This window comes from Aquarana catesbeiana, linkage group LG03, assembly GCF_042186555.1.
Source record: "Aquarana catesbeiana isolate 2022-GZ linkage group LG03, ASM4218655v1, whole genome shotgun sequence".
In the NCBI taxonomy this organism is placed as follows: Eukaryota; Metazoa; Chordata; class Amphibia; order Anura; family Ranidae; genus Aquarana; species Aquarana catesbeiana.
Window position 1 is genome coordinate 636,682,119 of NC_133326.1, and position 8,263 is coordinate 636,690,381.

Genomic DNA, 8,263 nt, shown 5'->3' on the forward strand with positions numbered 1-8,263 from the left:
GTTAAATCAAGGATAGAAGTGATCACTATTAATATCAATATCAACTGGAGCCCAAATATTGGATATCAGGGAAGCTGAATAGATGGCCACAGGAAAGACAAAAAGTCCAGGAGAGGGGCCATTATTATGTTTGTGTCGTCATAGTAGCGCCCCCGTGGCTCGAGGGAGCTACAATGGGAATACTATACATAACCTTATCTGAATATAAACCCATTCAACTTAGACACACTATCAGTTAACTGGAAGTCAACCTTAAACAACACAAACATAATAGTGACCCTTTTCCAGGAATTTTTGTCTTTCCTGTGGCCATCTATTCAGCTTCCCTGACCTCCAATATTTGGGCTCTAGTTGATATTGATAGTAGTAGTGATCACTTCTATCCTTGATCTAACAGACAAGTTTGTACACAACTCTAATTGATGCCCAATACTCCTGAAGAAGCCAAAATCTTTTGGTGAAACATGTCGAGGTTGATGCATCTATTGTAAATTTGAAATATGTGAACTATGTCTGTTGATTTACAATATAATGAGATTCATGGCTTTTAATGAGAAATTTTAATTGATATGCAATAAAAATGTGTCAAAATTTTAATAATTCTTGTGTATTCATTGGCACATTAAAAGTCCCTTATTTTTCTATATACTTTTACCAATTTTTGGGATGTTGTGCCAAAAATCAATGCCCCGTCCATATAGGACACTGTATACATAAAGGTAAAATGAAAGGAAAATAAAATCTTAAGCCTGGAACACACTGGAAAGTCTTTTCATTCAACCACAATGTTAGTGTGGCCATCCCCCCGCTGTGCCTTTGTGTTCTGACAGGGGACTCCCCCCCCCCTCCCGCTAGAACACACTGATGCGGTCGGATGCTGATTTTCCAGCTCACCTGCTTGATGGGAGCTAGTTGGGAGACCGGCTCTTGTAGAACAGACAGCTGTACACACAGGCCGAAAGTCATATGTTTCCTGCTGAACCAGCCAGTTGTGGCCGTGTGTACAAGACTTAAAACAACTAATTCAGCCACCTTACTAAAGGCCTGTAAATTGTATTATTATAAATATATACAGTATATAATTTCTTTGGGGGGTGGGGTAGAATTGCTTTAATCATATCATTACAAAAGTTTAATGAAACCTAATCATTTGTGATCTCCTACTTGTGTGGTTATCATGCTGGTTTGATCATTTTCTAAAGCTCGCCATAGATCGATTAAAATTCAGCCAGGTCAGCAAGGACTAGACAAATTTTGATCCATTCATGGCGGTTACCATTCAAGAAGAGTCAATCTAGTTATCGGGAACTGTTGAAAATTCATGTTCGATCAGCGCATGCAGCCAATCGGCAGGATCAATGATACATGCATTCTGACAGTGGAGAAGTCCCTCTGTCAGAATACATTAGTGCATTGGAGAGGTTTCATTTTTCCACCTTGAATATGTGGATGAAGGAATCCATTCTTTTTTTTTTTTTTTTTTTAAACTGGCTGGCTGATTTAAAAAAAATTATTCATCTATGGCAAACTTAAAGTGGGGTTCCACCCAAAAAAAAAAAAACTACATGAAAAATTAAAAAAAAAATACAAAAAAAATTTAGATATTTTTTTTTTTTTACTTACCTCTAAATGCTTGTTGCTAGGTGGTCCCTCGTAGTCTGCCTCTTCCAGTGCCTGGGCTGGTGACATCACTTCCCCCTCGGCACAGGAAGGGCTCAGTTTTGCTCCCTCCCTCCTGTCAATCATCTGGGACCCATTACAGGTCCCAGGTGACTGAGCGGCCAATCACGGCGTGCGGCGCCGTTCGCGCATGCGCTGTGGGTGCCAGGCTGTGAAGCCACAGCCCGGCGCCCACAGTTGCAATGCCGGCGCGGCTGAGCGGAGGGGGAGACGAGCGGGGCTTCGATCCCCTACATCGCTGGACCCAGGGACAGGTAAGTGTCCAATTAAAAGTCAGCAGCTGCAGTATTTGTAGCTGCTGACTTTTAATTTTTTTTTTTTCTTACTGGACCTCGGGTGGAACTCCTCTTTAAGTCACTGACCCTGATCCAGCAAGTAAAGTGACATTCTGCCTTTGTGTTTTATTTTAGTGATTTAGAAAATGTTGGATCAAAAAGATTAACCTCTTATGCTGGCCACACATGTGTCGAATTTCGAAAGAACTTTCTTTTGAAAATCTTATATAAGAATTAGATGGGCTACAGCAACGGCCGATTTTCGTGCGGCCATCGAATTTTAGTAATCGGACATGTTGGAAATTTTTTGAAAAAACAAACGATTTTCTAATCAATGATGGGAGAATCGTGCGAGAAATGTAATCGAAAAAGAAATGCGCATGTGCAAGAAAAGAACATTCCCGAAAAGAAAAGAAGATTCCCAGACACGAAAATTCTTTTCTGTAGGAACATGAGGTGAAATTGAAGGTTTGGTTGGTCGAATTTCAAAATCAATGGTGGTACCATCGAATCACAAAATGCACAAATTTTCTGATTTTCAAAAGAAAGTTCTTTCGAAATTCGACCCGTGTATGGCCAGCATAAGTTAGGTCACAAGGATGTTCACAGAAAAGTCAACCATGACAGCTTTTGTAAATCTCCCATGACAACGTTCTTTCAGGGCATATTAACACTATGTGCTGCATTAATGCGTTTGCATTATCGTGTCAAAGCTAAACTCTCGGTTTAGCTCCTCCTTCCCACCCCTTGCCCCTCAACCCCCAAGCCATAACAATAGCTAAACCCCCTTTTTACATACCTACATCTGTGATCACATGACACGGTCCAAACCCCCTTTTTACATACCTACATCTGCGGTCACATGACACGGTCCAGCATTTTCTCTCTTTTTTCCCTGCAGAGGATGAGGGTCCTTCTTTGAGTGTCCATGACACTACCTGGATAGGGTGATTATTTTCAACTGGCCATCCAGTGGAAGGGTTCTCTTAGCATATAAAGGACTACAGCAATATGATGGCACCCCAATGCTCTGCGCTGCAATGTCCACGTTACTGTGCAGTGATGTGGTAAAATGTGAAGATGTGAATGGGCCCTTAAAGACACAGGAGATACAAATCAAGTGTGTGAATATTGGATGAACTGCAGGCAGAGAAAATAATTAGCAATCAACTTATCTCCACTGATGAAGCAAAAAATAAAAATTGATTACCTCAGCAAGAAGAATGTGCCTTCTAAGTGGGTTTGAACGTGAATTTTTTTTATATACAGTATATCTGCAGCTTACCTCTAAAAAGGGAAAAAGGAAAAATATGTTTTAACGAGCGCCAATTTGAATGCCCGACTGTATTTTTACAGCTGCCTCCACTGGGCCAAATATGTCTCCCACACAATGGAAATGTCTTCATATGCTTTTGTCACCATGCATATGAATACATAAAACTGATTATGAAACAGTGTTATTTTTTTTTTTTTATTACAACTATCTGTCATTAAATAAGTGGCAACTTTATGATAAAAAACAGGTTTGTCAGGAGGTTGCCTGACACGTTTTACACGTACCCACCTAAAGACCCACCAGTGGGGCAACCCTACCCGCGGGAATGCAAACCTTCAGATATGGTGGTGGAGACTGCAAGATACCTCTGACTCCTTCCTCCCCCCCCCCTCCTCCCTTCCCCCCCTCCGTTCTCCGTCTTCTCTTCCCCCCTTGTTCCCCACCCCTCTTTGTCTTTCCTTTCCTATAAATTTAGGTTTACACCATAAGCTAGTTTCCCCTTCAGACAGAATCCCTTCTTTGTAAACACTGGTGTTCAATCATTCTTAGCTGTTCAAATGTTGAACGGAAATAGACACTTAACATTAGCCACTGTAATAGAACAAAGTTTCGATTCTATTTAGGATATTCACCCAAACATTCGTAAATATCAGATAGAACTAATAGCATTGGGACAAATACATTTGTACAAGTGACCTTCCACAACTATATCACATTGTTTTTTAGAAGTGTCCACCTTACCAAAGTCAGCGGAAGAAAGGTCCCCTTTTTATTTTTGTTTCTCTCTCTGTTACAAGAGTTACTGTCTGTTAACTTTGAATGTCGGTGTTGCCGAATACCTTGTTATGCCTCATTTTCTGTAACCAAAGGCAATGTAAACCCTATTCTTATTTTAGCAATAAAATATTATGGAAAAAAAAAAAAAAAAAAAGAAAAGGAAAAAAACAGGTTTGTCAGCATATCATATAAATGTTGGCAGACATAACCAGCAGTTTTGTTGAAGGCAGTTTTGTCAGTTATTATGTTTCTAAATATGTAATAATAGGCATATGCATCATTTCATTAGGATTACACAGCCTTCTTGTGGGAGTGCATAGAAAACAAAGTCCTAGGACTAAACTTCTTATAGTTTTGAATTACATAGGTGCACTGATTTCTAAGTATAACTGATAAACAATTTTTCTCCAGTTTTCAAAACCGAGAGAACAATTATTTAGCTGATAATAACCACAGGTTATTTAAATCTCTTGCATGCATAGAGATTTAACTACTTGCTGTCAGTTTTCTGAACACAGGAAACTTTTAGTATCTCAATTCTGCTACTAAAATTACAGTAATAAGTCACTTGGGGAGCCTGTGTATAAAAAAAAATGCTTTGTGACTGCCTCATCATTCACACAAATATAACAAATAATACCCATAATGTTTTTTGCATTTTTCTTATAATTCGATCCAAAGACAGAATATCAATAAGAACATTTGAACATATGACTTCCAGAACATTCACCTTTATAGGATGAAAACATTCAACCAGAAAGGGAAAAAATATGAGGCAGACCTTTGTACTATGTACAAAATATTTTGATATTCCTATTTGAATTGCCAAAAAAATGCGTGTTCAGCTGAGCAAACCTCCAACTGCAGTGTGAAGTGACTTATCCCCAACCTACATATTTAGCTTCCAGGGATTCTTGGCTGACAGGTGAATAGAAATGAAGGGAGAGTGTACAAAAAAGTGGTGTGGGGGATCTTCTGGTCTGGTATGGATTTTAAGGGGCACAACACAAAAGAACTAAGTGGGGTCCCCTAGATTCTATACCAGACCCTTATCTGAGCATACTGCCTGGCTGGCCATTAAAGGGGGGAAAGAAGCATGTGGTCCCCTTTCTTGAACCATACCAGGCCACATGTCCTCGATATGGGGATAGCTTGCCAGGGTAAAACACCTTTTCACCATATTGATGAGGACAAGGGCCTCTTCCCCACAACCTTGGCCCAGCATTGTGGGGGTCTGTTGGCAAGAAGCTTATTGGAATATAGAAGCCCTTTTTTTAAAATAAGGAGGCTCTCAGATACTGCCCCCCTACATGAATGATTACCTTTATCCAGTCACAAAAAATGTCAATAGTAAATAAACACACAAAGTTTTGACAAGTCTTTAATAATAATAATAATAATAAATATTCCATAATGTAAATCCATCATCAGTCATGTTGTCTAGTGATGCAGATCCAAATCAGTTATAATGCTTGACACTTGTTGACCAGCAAAAGAAAAAACTCATCACCTGCAGACACATCCAATCCTGTTGCTTGTTGCTTAACAGGGAGCTTTGCCCCCATGTTGAAGGCATGTGGTCTTGTATGGTTCAGGAGGGGGGCACATGCTTGTCATTCCCTTTTCCTTGTGAGCCAGGCTGATAAGGGTCTGGTATAAATCCTGGGGAGGTACAAGGACCCCATGCCATTTTTAACACTATCCCTTTGTTTACATTCACCTGTCAGTCAAGAATCTTCAACTGACAGCTGAATGTTTCGGGTGAGATGTGTCACTGGGGGTGAAGATGCTGGCGGATAAAGGCTCCTTAATAACAGGAAGTGCTGAGCAGGAAGTTGTTACATTTATCAGTTTTAGTAATACCATTGCTAAATATTTCACTTCCCACTGCAGCGGTTCGTTAGCCTAAACACCAATTGATATGGCCATTCCCACAGGAATGTTCTTAGATTTTGTACAAATTGCGAAGGTCTCCCTCATATTATTTCTCCTTTTGGTCGAATGTTCTTAGACTATAGCGTTAGGCTATTTTCTATGTTGGTGAATGTTTTTTTACTCTTATGCTTGCATGTTCTTGTGGCTAATTTTTCTTAGGTTTTGAATAAGGGAATGTTACATTCACCCCGTAAAAGGCAGCAAATAGAAACTGACATTACACACATATTACATTAATTATGGGTATTATTTGGTACTTTTGCACAAATGATGAGATAATCACATAACAAATTTTTTTATGCATGAACCTTTGAGTGTAGCAAAGTATCATTAAACTAATGGAACAAAAGGCATAATGGCATAAGCTATACAAGTAGCAGGTAGTAGCAAACAGTCTCACATGATCACACAATGCTTCATTCATTTGTACTGTTTGTTTAGCAATCATTTGCTACATTGAAGACAGAAAGGTAACAGAGATCTCTGCAGGGACAACCCAATCCATACACCAGATCCACTCACAGGTGCCTAGGCTCGATGTATCCCATCACACTCCAACGTAATAAATAGTAAGAAGAGCTGGAAAAACTGAAATCTTTAAATTGTCGTTTATTGGTACATCAGAGTGACAGTAAAACAATAGAGCTGACGCTTTTCGGCAATAGCCTTAGTTGTAGCGACTAAGGCTATTGCCGGAACGCATCAGCGCTATTGTTTTACTGTCACTCTGATGTACCAATAAACGACAATTTAAGGATTTCAGTTTTGATGGCTCTTCTTACTATTAATCATGTGCTACACCTAGCAATTAATCCCTAGCAATTTTAGTAGCAGGATTGGGAAAATTGTGTAGTGTATTTTAGGAAATAACTAAAGCCTATGTCAGGGCAAAAAAAAAAACATATGTAGCATATCCTTGCAGCCAGCTTGGCCCAAGTTAACTATTTAAAGGATAAGTTCACCTTTCGTAACATGTTACATGTTACACCCATATTCAGGCATGGTTCACACTGATGCGACAATCGCTCTGACTTTGGAGCACTTGTCGCATCAGAAGTCGGACCCCAGTTGGACCCCATTCTGTGCAATGGAGCCATTCTAATCGGTGTGACTTGAGTCACTCTGACTTATATAAAGGCTCCTGCACTACATTTGGTTCCGACTTTGGTACCACTTGCATTGACTTCTGTTAATGAAGTCGCATACAAGTCATGCCGAAGTCGCTCTGGGGTCCAACTTCAATGTCGCGTGACTTTGAAGTCAGGGGCAGTGTGAACCCGGGCTTAGGGTGTAACATGTTACGAATGGACCAGCCCCCACATCTCCCCGATCTGACAGTTAGGCCTGCTTCACACCTATGCATTTTTTAGTGCATTTTCAGTTTTGCAGAAACACACTACAGTACATTTAATATGGTTTCCTATGGATGTAGTTTACATCTGTGCATTTTATGGAAAGGGTTTTTGGTTCCATAGACTTCAATGGTTTAAAGATGTGTATTGAAAAACGCAAAATGCACCTGCAATATGCAAACCGCAACCTGCACAAGTGTGAATCAGGCCTTAGCGGGGATCTTGCTAGTGCTAGCTGTCACAATTTTTAAAAAAATGTGGCTGAGTGTGGCTCCGCCAGCCTGGCTGCATCATTCATTCACAGTGTCTTGTGCATGGAAAACTGCAAGGTCCAGCAGCCTTTGCGGTTGTCGGCTTGCCGTTTCCAATGAACTACCATGTATTTCATCCTCTCTTGCTGTCAGATTGTATCTGCTTGACTTTACGGGATGTATGGGCACAGAGATACATTGGCAGATCTGCTGGAGACCTGCTTGCCACCAGCGATCTGCTTATCGCTGATACAATGCTTTACAGGTCCAAAAAAAAAAAAAAAAACCAAAAGAAAGAAATGCACATTTTTTTACCTGCATAAAAATGTACATTTATTATTTTTTTCTAAAAAGTGAACTTATCCTTTAAAGTAAAAGTAAACATAGAGTTGGGCCTTAAGGGTAAGAGATTTAAATTGCCCCCCTAGTGCTACATTTTTAATTTATATGCTGGTATGTACAAAAACATAAGGAAAGTGGCACATGAAACATGTAGGCCAGTGTGAGCTAAGTATGAAAACCTATTTCGTTTTGCTTGACTTGCAGCTGCTGACAGCTACTCTTATCTCGTAATTCTATGATGCTGAGTCACAAAACTTCCTGTTTTCTATATTCTGAATCTGGAAGCAGTAGAAATATAAAGGAAGTGAGAAAAAATATTTAAGTCAGCTCAGCTCTTCAGATTCATAAATTAAGCTTTGTGTACACGTACTCAAA